The 14,703-nt window shown below is 45.7% G+C and overlaps 1 protein-coding gene across 1 annotated transcript in view; it reads right to left on the minus strand.

Moving 5' to 3' along the window:
• LOC149365758 (uncharacterized) overlaps positions 1-8,092 on the minus strand; it is a 75,892-nt gene extending 67,800 nt beyond the window's left edge. Inside the window, exon 1 of the mRNA XM_089543676.1 lies at positions 7,986-8,092. The gene's annotated coding sequence lies outside the window, so the exon portion shown is untranslated. The remainder of the gene's footprint in view (positions 1-7,985) is intronic.
• Positions 8,093-14,703: the final 6,611 nt, after the last annotated feature.

Here is a 14,703-nt window from a genome sequence, read left to right on the forward strand (position 1 = left end):
GTTTAACTTGTCTTTGACAACAGGTGTTATACCGTCTGATTGGCGTAAGGCTCGAGTTGTCCCTATTCTTAAGAAAGGTGACTGCCAACTAGTTACCAATTATCGCCCTGTTTCATTGACGAACAATTGCTGTAAGTTGTTAGAGCATGCTATTTTTTGTTATATTGTAAAATTTTTAGAGGACCGTAATATTTTGACAGCTTACCAACATGGTTTTAGGAGAGGTATGTCTACTGTTACCCAACTTTTATCTGTAGTGCATGAATTTTCAAGAGTCCTGGATGCTTCCGGACAAACAGACGTCTTATTTTTTGACTTTAGTAAAGCATTTGACAAGGTGCCTCACGGAAAATTATTGTTTAAACTTCAATCGATTGGACTTCCCTCTTTTATAATTCAGTGGGTGCATGCCTATCTTACAGATAGGCAGCAATTTGTAGCAATCCAGGACTCTTGTTCTGACATGCTGCATGTGACTTCAGGGGTTCCTCAAGGCAGTGTCTTGGGACCCCTGTTATTTTTAATGTATGTGAATGACCTAGTGGATATTGTTGAAAAGGATGTAGAGGTGAGGCTGTTTGCCGATGATTGTATAATTTTTAAAGAGGTAGTAAGTGATTCTGACCACTTGTCACTTCAAAAAACTGTGCTAGCAATTGCAGACTGGTGTGAGCGCTGGGGCATGGATATTAACCCAAACAAAACCGTATTATTAAGAATCACAAGAAAAAAAGCACCCAGAATTCACAGTTATATACTTCACAATCATCCCATTTTAGAAGTAGAAAGCTATAAGTACCTCGGAGTAACCCTCACGAACAAACTTACTTGGTCCACTCATATAGCTGACATCTGCTCATCAGCAGTAAAGAAGTTATGGTTTATTAAAAGAAAACTCAGAAACTCTCCCGTGAGTACCAGAATCACTGCATACAAGGCTTGTGTTAGGTCCCGACTTGAATATGCGGCAGCAGTGTGGGACCCGCATAACAAGAAAGACATTGCTCAACTGGAGCGTGTTCAGCGAAAAGCAGTTCGTTTTATTTATGGGAAATATAGAAGGATAGACTCTCCAACTGCATTAATTCGAAAGAGTAATTTACAGTTCTTGGCAATAAGAAGAAAAGTTACCCGTCTAGTACTGCTTCATAATTACATGTCTGGAAATTTGAAGGCAGATCTTCCTGATTGCGTGAAGCTGGCGAGCACTAGGAGAACACGTCATGTACATGAGCAGTCATTAGCACCAATTTTTGCACGAACTAGTGGGTTTAAGAACAGTTTTTTTCCGAACACTGTCGCGGAGTGGAATGGCCTTCCTTCGGGTCTATGTAAGTCTAGAAATTTTGAGAAGGAGCTCAAGAACTTATTGTATGGCTCCTAGTATCTTGTTTGATGACTCTGGATTTGTGTCCTGTTTACTGACTCGCGGTGTTGTAGCTGATGCTCTTTTAGAAATTTTTTTAGTTGTATGCCCCTCCTGCTTGGGCCAACTCTGGCTTGCAGTATACTGAAATAAATAAATAAACAAAGCATTTCGGTAATAAAAGAGACATCTTGGCTTGGATATATTGTGTTTTCCTCAATAAACGTTAGTTGCGAGTCAGCGCTCGTCCCGTTTGCTCTTCGTCCTCGTCTTTAGCGCTGTTTATTCGTTATGTCATTTCGGTAAGGTGTCCGCGGAGAGCTCAACATCACTCAGCTCATCACCAAAATACACGGGACGTACTCAATAGCTTTCGAGCCCCGGGCTGCAACTGTGCAAATTATACGATTATACATAAACGGCGTAGAGAGATACGGACAGTTGAAGACGACAGGCAAGCTCTACGATAGGCACAATTAAAAAGATTCTGCACTCATCATAGGTGGCACCACCATGAGACAATGCCTTGACACCCTTTCATGAGTTCCTCCGATTTTTATGTCGTTTTCTTTTTGCCCAATAGTGCCACTTTATCTGAGTACTAAAGTAGCAGGCCACTATATAAAGTAACAATGTTCGTTCATATTAATCAGTTTTTTTTCTGTTATCACTCCATTATTTCCAGGCGTAAAGTTACAAATCGTACAGGTGGTTTGTAGTCGTCAGCCTTTCTGCACCTCTGCAGTCATCGCCGGGGCTAGGTACTGATCTTTTTGTTCTCGTTTAAAAAATAAAAAAAGTCATAGAGAAAATGACTGTCACTGACGCTGATGATGCCCAATGTATATACTGCAGACTCCTACAGACTTAAGAGAGCGACTAAGTATCGTTTCACGTGGCCAAATAAAAAGATATTAGGTAATAGCGCCAAAAGAATGGCACGCGGAGCATGAGAGAACGCACGTGCTGACCTACAACTAGCATATTGTAGTGCCTGTACAGAAATATACGCGACTGCGCAGAAGCAGAGGGGGAAATTAGAAAAAAAAAGAATAAGAAATAAAGCAAGAGGAAGAGCAATGGAAAAAGGAAAAGAAAGGGTGAAGGAAAAAAAGAAAGAAGGGAAGGAAGAAAGGAGGAACGAATGGAAGGAGAGAAGGGAAGACAGAAAGAAGGAAAGAGAGAGAGAAAGAAGGGAAGAAGAGAATAAAGAAAGAGAAAAGATGGAAAGCAAGAAAGAAAAACGAAAAGGAGAAAGAAAGAGAAAGAACAGAAGAAAGAAAGATGGAAAGGAAGAAAGAAAAACGAAAAGGAGAAAAAGAATAAACGCCCAAGAAGACGAAGAAAATATAGAGTAAAAAGGAGGAAAAAGAAGAAAAGAAGGAAGCAGAGGAAAGAAGAGAGAAGGAGACGAAGATAGAGATGATGTGGAAAGAAGAATAGAAGGAAGAGGGCGAAGAATAGAAGTGAAAAGAAGCATGATGAAAGCGAACCAAAGGCAGTAAAGGCAGTATTATTGCGGGAATAAAAACGAAGGGAGGTAGAAAAGAAAGAAAAGCGGGAAAAAAAAAAGAAGTACAGCGTGAAGGAAACAAAGAAATCCAGAAAAAAAGCGCATGTAGAAAAGGAAAAGAGGAGGGGAAGCTGAAGAGGAAGAAAAAAAGCGAACAAAAGAGAAGAAAAGCAAACAAAAAGAAAACGCATTTGCTTGCGCATGAATATGTTATTAGTTTTGCCCGGTGCCTGAACACGTTGTGCCTGCTCTATTAGCGCTGTTAGGAGTGGCTTATGTAATAACCAGCAGCCCTGAACGTACTGGTACAACAACATGCCTTTCTAATACACATCACAAAACGTACCAAAGTAAAGCTGGAAGGTATTTCTATGTAACTTTTGCACACGTAACAGCATGCCAGCAAGAGTAGCGTTTTCTCACAGCTGCAGCATTTGCACACGTGCACTGTAAGTATCAGCGTGTCGTCTTCTGGTTGCCGTGCCTGTGACCACTCGACATCAACCGCCTGCAGCTCTGCAAGAGTCGTAGCCATATAATAAGCGCTGCGCGAGTGTTCCTAGTAATTATCGCCTAATTACAAAGTTCACTTCGTGATGAAGGCTGAATCTCCTTTCAACAAGAATGTTACCGTTGCTTAGGCAGAAGTCAGAGTGGTTGAATTGCCATTAAAGCTCCGCAGACAATGAATTTTTATCAAATAATATAAGTACAAAGAACACTCCAACATGAAGTTCAAACGTTTCTTGAAAGCCTGCAAACATTATTATTAAGGAAAACGCGTTCCTAATTTTCTCTTCGGTGGCTATTTAAACCGTTGCTTATTTGTAAGGCTAAAATTTGGTTTATATTAGCAATTTGCTTTCTCTCCCTCTTTGCTTTCTCTCCCAAAGTAATGTCGATCGTATCATACTTGTAAATGTTCTCATGCTCAAATTTTCAGTCAGTCATGATTTTGTTCACCTCTAATCGCAACCCAATGTCTCCTCGTCTTCAGCAAGGGGTTCTCACGGCTGGCACATATGGTTTTTGTTGTTCGGCCAGAAAACTGCCATATATGCTTAAAGAACTTAATTTAGTAACGAAAGTGGGCTTTTTAACTTTTTTAATTGCCTTTGTTTAAGGCAATTACGAAAAGCGCTTACTAAGCATGCCATAAACGTTTTTTCGCAACAAAGCGATCAGGACCTGTTGCTTAGCGTGACAAGCACATCAGCACTACCGAAATAATCCCCGCGAGGCCCGCACAATTCGGATTCAGTCACTGTGACTGCCGAATCCCTTGTGCACCACGCTCCCGTAGTCTGTTCGTTTCGATAGAAGTTATCGATAAATACGTTACTTCCACAATTCAGTTAAGGTATAGATCTGACATATAGCTTAGCTGAGGCCAGCCAGTCATCTTAAGGCTGTCTGCAGAAGCAAATGAGGGAGCTCCTAGTCATGACTGCATGCACTGTGAACAACTATTCGCATAATCGGCAACTTTCGAAAGAAGTAGTACAATGTCAAATCAATTTCACTGAACACGCATAGAACAATACAATCATTATGAGTATTACTGCGCAGAACCAGGTCCCACAGTCTAAAGACGGCACCAACAACTGTACCTTGGCCTCTGTTTGACTTTGGTAGCCACGGAAGGTGCACTCTTGTATATGCAATAAATGAATAAGAACACGATTAAGATATAGCAACTCTTAATCTGTAATTTGACTTCACTTTGAGGCACTTCTCGAAGGAACAATAAAGCGATCTCCGACTGCGGCTGCAGGTGAGACATTCAACCTTGCTCTAGAGATTTTGATTCCTTGGAGCAAATAGAGAAAATGGAGAAAATTCCGAGCGACTCAATCGGCGCTGGCGTCAGCTAAGCTTTATAACGCTGATCGCTTGTCTTTTTTACCGCTTTGATTTATTCACAAACCGATTAAGGGAAAATTGCGGGAAGACCTTACATCACCACACGAAATTCGGCCATATCCAGGTTACGGCATCAATAGCACTGTCGCCGCAAGAGTCAAGAAATGTGAACGGCTGAAGCCTCTCGAAGGAAACGAGCCTGATCGTCAGACACACACAATTCTTGTGTAAACGAACGGACAGCGTCTAGGCACCTACAATGTTTGTGAAACTGAACCTCCTGGATTTGAACACGACGCGCAAGGGGCTCAGAAAGCTCTCTTCCACCATTGTGCACCGTGTTGAAAGCCTGTTTCTGTTTGCTCTTTTTTTATTAAGAATTTTATCCTTTGGCTGTCGTTTGTCGCGCAGTCGTACCAGCTCACCCAGGGCTAAGTGTTACAGAACAGGAGAAGTTCGTACTGCCTTTACGATTAGACGTGTGGTACTGTCTCGTCGTGTTCCGGGACTTCCCAGAATAACTGCCGCATCCGCTAAATCGTTTGCGCATTTCCAAACCGCCTTGCGAAAGAGCATTCCTACAGCCGGCCGTCTCTGTCAAGCCATCAACAGCCTCCAACAAGCGCCGTATCTTCTGAAACCCACTTTAAGCCAGTACACAGAACCGGTGGTAAAATACTTGTTCAAGAGGCGTATGTTCAAGAGGCGTAATACTGTCAGTTCCACAGACTGCATCGCGAAGGGCGGAACTAAAAAGAAGTCACTTTTGTCTGCGAGTTTGGCCTCGTTTAAGGTAATTTTCTATCGTCGTCTGAATTCGCATCAGTTGCTCGATATTTAGGCGTGCCTACCGCGAACAGCACGCGCGCTTAAGTAGCTGACTGACAACACACTGAACGGATGACTGACTTACGCAGGCTAGTGGAATATATCGCAAAAGATAACGATGTCCCAGGGTCTGGACGGTAGCATGGATAGCTCGGTGGTTCGTTCTGCCATCCAACCCAAATTCGTCTCATGTGATTAAAATCTCCCCGATGTGATTTTTAGGCCATTTCATAGCTGAGAAAGATGAGCACATGGCCGGGAAATGTCTGAACCGACGGCAATGTGATTTGAAACCAACGGTCGACGCGGAAGCTACCGACGCGGTACCTAACGAAGAGTCTCAATACAGTGTCGTCGCCTGCCTCGCTTGAATGATGGAGACTACTTTTCGAGTATTTGCGATTCCCTCTATAAGCATCATTCCGGTTTTTAGGTAGCCTATAGCTACGCTTGACTAAAATCCTTTATCCGGTTAATCCCAGTTGTTTGGCAGCCCATGTTCAGTTTTGACATGATGACAGAGGTCAAAGGGCGAAGTTGACTCCTGTCAAGTGTCCTCACATACCGTATATGACACAACTAAACCGCGAATACGTCACCGTTCTCCGGTATTAAGGACTAATCCCTGCGCTAACTTCCCATTTAGAAAGGTGTACAAGTGTCGTCTAGGACGAGAGTTTTCTCTGTCCTCCCATGCCACTGTTGCAATTCGGCGTTGTCGAAGACACACGCAGGTAAAACTTGACTGAATTTTCGCACAACGGCAGCATAACTAGCGGCTGTGTCCATCGCCCGTCGCGGTTCCAATTTGCCGATCGCCAAACCGCTGCACGTCCGCTTTCAGCCACCTTGCGAGTCATATTCATTCAGCGCCTGAGTTTTCTTCAAGATAGCCTCAACACTCACGCCTAGACACCTCAGATTAACTTATCACTTGACCATGCATAGTTTTCAAGATCACCTCTTCCGCTCCAGTTAAGAAGTGTCGGGTAATCACGCGTTTATAGAAAGAAGCGACAAACACTGTGTTGTGTGTAACTTGTCCACAGTTGCCTGCTCACATGCTTTCATCTAAGATTACCGATGTATAGGTTACCGATATAGGTTGCCGATATACTTGATAACCAACTCCGAAAGCGTCGCACTGTCACAGAAGGAGAAACAATACAACGCCTTCCACATGAGGGTAGAAGGGCCAAACGAAAGCGACTGGAGCTTAGGGGAAGCAGTGTGGGCGGGAGCTGAATTCGACGCGTCTCTCTAAGAACGCTCGAAGACCCGATGTCGACGGCATCGAATGTAACAAGAACAACAACCTGTGATGGTCGAAAATCGCCTTAACGTACATTCCGTGCGTCGTCCTCATCTTTTCCGTCGCGTGTTTGCGCTACAGCGGTGTGTATTCTCTTTACCAAAGCCAACCAGCCCATCTTGTCACCCTAACTGGGTTGCACGCCATGCCGCAAATGACGTTTTCCAGTCTACGCCGCGTCGGAGGCCATCGGACAAGCCAGAAAACGCGAAGAAGATTTTTCTCCAGAAAGTCGATCCCTCCTGCCCACGAAAAGGCCTTCAACGAAAAGCGAAAGGTCATGGCCCCTCAAGCCGGCCATCTTAGCGCTGCCGTAAAGTTGTTTGTTTGTTTTTACACACGGGCGCAGTCCTCCCAAAGTCCATTGATATTTGTTTCGCCCCGATTTTTAAAACTTCCCCTTTGGGAACCATCCCCCGGCTGCTCCCAAAACCGAGAGCTTTGGGAAAGTAAACTGCTTCTGTTTGTCATTGGATACGAATCTATCGCCGTACACCTAAAGAAAGTGTGGGGAGGTTTACGAGAGAACCGTATCTATAAGTCTATGAGAATGAGTGAGTACGAAACTACCGTTACTAAGTCAAAGCAAACAGAACGATGACACCTGCACAAGGCACTCCACGATCCTCTCTGCGTTAGCGGATTCGAAACTTTCCTCGCGAAGCCTTCTCTTTCTCTCGTAAAAGTGGAAAACAAGCGGAAGAGAATGGCTAGCGGCGAGAGAGATGTGAACTGGATCTCGTTTTCTCAATAAACGTCCATTTCCCCCATTACTATAAGACACGATATTTTCGCGGAAACCGATATAATTTCCGGCACTTGATGAGCTTCCCCGCGCAGGGTGACGACGGAAACGGCTACATAGCGGAAGAGCCGAGTTTGGGGGCTCAGTTTTTCTTTTTTTTTCTGTCCTGCTGGGGCGTGTTCCGTCGCAGCCAGAGGAGGACCGGCAGGCGGGAAAGCAGAGCGGGTGGGGCAAGCACGGGCAAACATAACGTGCAGGAAAAGCCAACCATCAGGCACGAGCATGCCCAAGCGTAAACTAGTCGAAAGAGTTGGAGGGTGGGAGGCCGGGCCTGGGTATCGAGAGGCCGAAGGCTCACCTGCATGGGCAGAGATGAAGGCAGGCGTTTCCAAACAGGACGCGAAGCCACCGCCGATACTCGGGGCACAGAGAGAAGCAGACCAGGCGCCTCTCGCGGCCGCGACCGCGGGCTGCCCCCCTGGAGACCGGGGCCCCGTTGCCAGGGCGACGGGGCGAAAAACGAGGTGACGTCAGTCTCTACGTCATTCACGCGAGCCGCCCGACGTCACGCCGCAAACCGGTACGCCGAGACCGCGGCGCCGCGTCGCGACCGGCGTGCAAACCAGATGTTTCTGCTGGACGGAGGAAAGGAGGAGGATGCGGAGAAAAGCGCGGGAAAACGGAGGGGATTTGCAGTCCCTATTTTTAGCCCAGACGGGGAAAGCGGAAGGAGATGCTCTCGATCAACGACGCGGCGGGCGAGACTGAGCGACCCTCTCCACCGAATCGTCGCGCTACGGGCGTTTGGTGACGCCGGCTGTGACAGCGAGAAACGCTGAAACGGAGCGTAAGTTTGAAGAACCTTAAAGAGGGTCTCCCGCGCGGCTCAGCGACCGGATCAACCCCGTGTCTTGTAGAGGTGTGCTGATAAAATGCCATCCGTGAACGCACTTTGAACCAGGAACGAACACGCCTGAGAGAAATGGGTGCGTTATAAGATGCGGGAACGGGGATATCTTTGTCAGCCGCTGTGTGTGGCGGCGCCGCCGAACAAGCGAAGGGAAGCCGAGCAATGACAGAAGTAAAAAAAAGCACACAAAATACAGTGTGCAACGTTCGCCTCTTTCTCCCGGAAACCGATTCGTGAGCTAACGTTGCTGCGGTGCTTCCCTGTTGCGTCAGAGGAGACTCCGAGCGGGCTTCCATCACGCCTAGCATAGGTTTCCTTCCGCTCCCAGGAGCCAGAAACGGATGACGGGTGCGGTGCGTAACTTGTGTTTGATTTCTACACTGTCTCGTCCTTTTCATCGCTCGTTCCCTCGATTCGAGCGTTTCGCATTTCTTCATACTAATAAAGAGGCAACCACAAAGGGGACAACATAATCTCCAAGCTTCAATTACAGTTTATTCAGACAACGAAAGAGTCGATAAAGATGTCGAGAAATAGGAATTCGCATGCCTGGCCAAGCGTCAGCTCTTCCGACCGATGACATATCGAACTGTAGATAGCAAAAAAATTCATAGGGGCGCATAATTACCTGCAGAGTTTGCAATAGTATTAGAAGCTGTTCGTTAAAGAGCTCTATCAGAAGTTGTTGACGCCTTTGCCAGAAGTGGCATCGCTGCCGGTCTGTGACGTCGCTTCATCCAGCCAATGGGCATTACCTGCTCTGGTGACGTCACTTAACTCCAGCCAATCGGCGGGGAAAAAACTTAACTTGGACAAATGCCGCACTCCAAGAAAAATAATTCGCGCTGCATGAAGAGTAGGAGCTCACGTAAAAGGAGCGCGAACATTTGCTACGTATAAAAAAATATGCATGGTGGCACATTATACAAGCACTGCGGCTTGATTCTTTCGCAGCCAGAGTTGCTTTATGATGTTAAATTCTATGCAATACACCTTCATTTATTTACCACAATACCCCCATTGCCCGCAGTGAGGATATCACAGTACCCTCATTGTGTGCTGTATAGAGGAGATCGGCGCGAAAAGATATCTGTACACTGTTGAAAAGCAGAGTCCAAGAAAAATCATGACGCAGATGCTTGTTAGATGACACGCTGTGCGACGGCTGTCTTGACAGATGACGTGGCTCCAGAGCAATCAATAGAGGGCAGAAGGCGGGTCCATTCTGTGTTGGTATCTGGCAAAAAAGTAATAAAAACAGATCCGTTTCACGAATAGGTATTCGAAGTTTCTACGAGTAAAAATTAGGACATGCCAGAACAGACATGACACAGAGCAAAATTGATAGCTGCGGTTCGAGCTACGGAAAGTGGTTGGTACACACAGCGCATGCGTAACATGTAGGATACATCTTGCCCTCTTTATTAGTTTATTGAAACGTATCAGTGATTCTCTTGATTAAAGTTCTGATGAAATGCAGCCAGTTCCGGTGGCTCCTGTCTCTGGAAAGGCGCCGTACTGTTGGTGGTGACTGCTCTGCCGTGGACGGCGCAGCTACCAGTCTTGGACTGGAAACGTGCTTGAACTCACTGTCGGACTCCTCACTTCCCTCTGTGGCTTGAACGTCTTTTATTGCGATAGCAATAGAAGACCGGGCTTAACCAAGCTGAGCCTCTGCCAATTTTTTCGGCAAACCCTGGAAATGCAGGGCTCGACGAAACACGCTTGAACTCGTACCTGGAGGCAAAACAAGAAAATACGTGAGAGAAGAACCGGGGTCCGTTATCGTTACACGAATCCAGTAACGGGCGAAGATAGCGCTCAGGTTATCAACGACAGTGCGAGCTATGGTGTTGGAAAGGGCCTACTAGGAACTACCGCCGCGCTGGAAGACATCGACGACAACTCTGTACTCACATCGCATCTCAACTCGCATCAGAAACGGCGCGCGTTCTTGCTGGTACGCATACTTCCGGCAGACAGCACAACTTTTTAACATCCTATCGATATGGGACCCAAGCCCAGGCCAGAACACTATAGCTGTCGAGCTCTGGCTGTGCTCTTATTCACGCCCAAATGACCTACATGAATCCGTTAAAACATATCCGCCTTCATCGACTTTGGGAATGTTACTTTGGTCCCTTTTAGCGCAATTCTTGAGATCAGGGACAATTCTGGGGGGAATGGCTTCATTGTGCCGGCGAGATCACAGTGTTATCTTAAGTAACCTATCACTGACTGCAGATCAGGATCTCTTTTGCAGTGGCCTCAACACGTAGGCTCAGTGTTTTGCTGCTCACCATATCCGTGACCGCTCCCACCGCACGAACCTCCACGTCGCCTGGGGAACCGGTCATGTCGAGGAGTCTCTGGGGTGACGACCTTGACAGTGTCGGCCAGCAGCAACAGTTACCCTGGTACAAATTGGAGAATAATCGTACTTAACGGTAGAAAAGAACGTAGAAAAAATAAAACGCCGAGTAGTTTTCCTCAGCCTCAGCCATGAAACGCGATGCATAGGCGACAGGTCGCCAGCTATCGCCATGCCATTTCCCTTCCTCACCTCGGTTTCCCTAGCTGGATCAAAAATATCTAACGCAAATGTGCTGCTTAGAATAGTGCGACTAGCTGCCCAATCATGGCCATGCTTCTCTGTTCACTGGAAGATTGTGTCCTTTTTGATAAGGTATCGCAACTACTTGGTCTGTTCAGCCAGGTGCGGAATATACGTCCCAAAATAATTCGCCACCCCCAGCATCCGCGGTCTTATCACCCGGTCTGCCTTTCATCGTCCACCTTAGCTGATGATGACGCCCAAGAATTCAACCTCGTTGCGTGCGAACTTGCATTTGTTTGCATCGAACATTAGGCCAGCCTACTTAGCTGGTTACAATGCCCCACGCAGACTCTCAGCTTGTGCTTCCCGAGCCAAAGAGCAGCCTCAAGAAGCCGTAACGCCCGAACGGTGTAGCGAACGTGCACATTCTTGATGTGGCCCAATCCAAAGGAATCTAATGAAACCCCGAGTTAGCATCGAGTGGGGAGAAGTAATTAGCGCCAGTAAGCTCTGCCTCAATATCGTCATGCTTAGGAGTCTGGTAGTGTTCGCGCTTCAGGTACGCACTAATGTTGCTAGGATCCATGCAGACCCGCAGTTTGACATATATTTTCCTGACAATGACGAGCGGACTCACCCAGTCTGTTGGTTCGTCGACCCGTTGAATGAAGTGAGCCTCTTCCATGCGCTTGCAGCTCCTCTCGCAGCGGCTGCATCACTGGTATGGAATCTTCGCGCAATACCATCCGGTACGGGCGGGCTACGCAGCCGGTACCTTAAAAGTGCTCCGAGATTTCTTGTAGCGTTTAGTCGGAACTTGCCCCGGCAACACTCATTAGCACCGCCGTCTTTGCAGCTTCCGTCCTTTGGACGATGCCGTTGTCTTGAATAAAAGCTTGAACTTAGTCTAAACAGCGTCCACTTTTTCTCGATGTCCCCGAACAGAAGTAGCTGGTCAGGCGGCTTGAGTAGTTCCATTTTTCCTGGCGCTCTAGCGACGCCCCTTCGCTTCTTCAAGACACAGCTTGAGAGGCCAACAGTCGGCTCGTTTCTGACACCATCTAACAGTCGGGACATGCCAGAACAGAATGAACGTTTATCGATAGCAGCAGTGCGTTTTTATCGAGGCTCCCCGAAGCAGGCACGTGGTGGCGTCATCGGCAGCGGGAGATACGGAACATGACTGGTACGCACAGCGCATGCGTATCATGTACGTTACATTACGTCTTGTGCGCTTGCCATGGGCATGGGTATAAGACCAACACGTGATGGTACCTACGATGGGCGTGAAGAAAAAAAAAATGTTTAAGTATCTGGTTGTGAAAGACAATAGTGTGAAAAAAAAAGAAACTGAGGCCTGACACGTTTCGAACTTCGCTTCTATTAAAGAAACGCTGACTGTGCGAAAATAATTCGAAAGCATGAAGCAAGCTGACTGATTCACTACTGACTCTACAGCATCGATTAAAGTGAGTTGTGCAGGGACGCATATGGATGATGCATGTTCAAGTTGAGGTCGTATTTGTTTTTGTTACAAAAGTAACTTACGTTGGAATGGAGCCCGAGAAAAGATTCTGCAATCTGCATTGTTAACGACATGGTCGATGTGCATGCGCGATGATATTTGTTATTAGTGATGTGAGCATCAAGCTATTCATAAAATCAGACGCTGTCTAGTGAAAGTCGATTAATCTTGTTGACAAACGTTTTAGATGAGTTAGATGGACATAACTTTACACTTGGATAGGTTAAGAACCAGAAGCCATCGCTGACATCACTTAATGATGCTATCAAGATCAGACTAAAGGAGGAAATTATTCTTAGGGTCAATAAATGCACCAAAAGTAACACAGTCATTTCAACCTGTAGGGCATTAATATGAATTAGATAAAGTAAAGGACCCAAAGCAGAACCTTGGGACACGCCAGATGTTACGGCACATGATAATGATAACGAGTCGTTGGCTGACACAAATGGAGAGCGGTAAGACAAGAAACATTAAATCAATTTGAGAAGATTAGGGTCTAAGCACGGCTTTAGAAAACGGATGTGAAAGAGATGCCATTTTCATAGATTTCCGAAAACCATTCGACTCTGTCTCGCGCGAGCTTTTAGAATTCAAGTTGAAGACCCTGTGAATTAACGTCGAAGTTCTCACGGTGCTTGAGGACTATCTTGATGAAAGGAAACAGTATGTGGTTGTGAGTTGCAGTAAGTCAGAATACATAGATGGGATCTCTGGAGTTCCACAGGGATCTGTTCTCGGACCATCGCTGCTCTTAATATACAGGGTGCTTCAGCTAAGACATCACACAAGTTTTAAAAATAGGCTTTGTCAGATAGAAGAGCACTTTTTTTGGCATAGCATTGTCAGCAGTTTAGTACGTCAGAATAGAGTTCAGATGTGTTTACTGGCAGGTTGGTTAACTAATATTCATTAGTTAACTTTTTACCTATTACTGTTAGGCTCCTTAATTCTTGAGAGGCGTGTAGCTCACCATAATATCCATATCAGCTTTTAGGATTTCGAAAACACGGTTACCATCAGCGCTATGGTACAACAAATTTTAGATCTTTCGACGAGTTAAGCGCACTGGAGAGGTTACTTTGCTGCAAGCTACTCGAAAGTTCATGTGTTTTGGCACGATGTAGCCAAAATTTATTGGGCCACAGCGTTAACGGTAACCGCGTTTTCGAAATTCTGAAATCTGATATGGATATTAGTTACTGTGAGCTACGCACCTCTCAATAAATAAGGAGCCCAACAGTGATAGTTAAAAAGTTAAGGATTCAGTATTGGTTAAACACGCTGCAAGTCAGCACGTCTTAGCTGCATTTTGCTGCACTACACCACTGACAATGTTATGCGAAAAAAGCGCTCTTCCAAATCAAAAATACTATTTTTAAAAATTGTGTAAAGTCTTATATCAAGGGCATCGCAACGAATATATCTTCTCATATTAGGCATTTTTTTTTGCCGGTGAATTTGTAGTTTTTAGGACAATTTTGCAGGAATATTTAAACAGCATAGCCGCATGGTGCTAGTTCTGTGAGCTGTGGCTGAGTACTAAGAAATGTGATAATGTCACATTTTCGAGGACTTCGGAATAAGTTTTCGTTCGTATCAAATTGCAAAAAAATTCGCTAGGAGAAACCTCTGAAATAAAGTACATAGGCGTTACTCCCACCAAAGATCTCACATTCAGTCAACACATTAACGAGATGATAAATAAAACCGGACACTTAGTATCACTTCCATAAATTAACTTGCAGCTTGTCAGACGCTGGTAAGGCCGCACTTGGAATACGCTAATGTAGTATGAGACCCTCGTTAACACTATCTAACAGATAAATTAGAATTTATACAAAACCGGGCAGCTCGGTTGATATCAAAACAATATTCAAGAGCAGCTAGCGTCACTGACATTAAGAATACAATCGGACTAGAAATATTGCTGGGACAACGGGAAAATGTAAGCTAAAATTGATGCGTTCCAAAAAAATCCAGAGGCATAGATAAGTTCCCCCCCCCCCCCCCCCCCCCCTGCGACAGCATGTCGGCCAGAAGGGACAACGAAAACAAGATTCGCGAAACTAAGTGCAAAACTA

Source organism: Amblyomma mixtum, chromosome 1, assembly GCF_055824585.1.
Source record: "Amblyomma mixtum isolate Tamu chromosome 1, ASM5582458v1, whole genome shotgun sequence".
NCBI classification, from domain to species: domain Eukaryota; kingdom Metazoa; phylum Arthropoda; class Arachnida; order Ixodida; family Ixodidae; genus Amblyomma; species Amblyomma mixtum.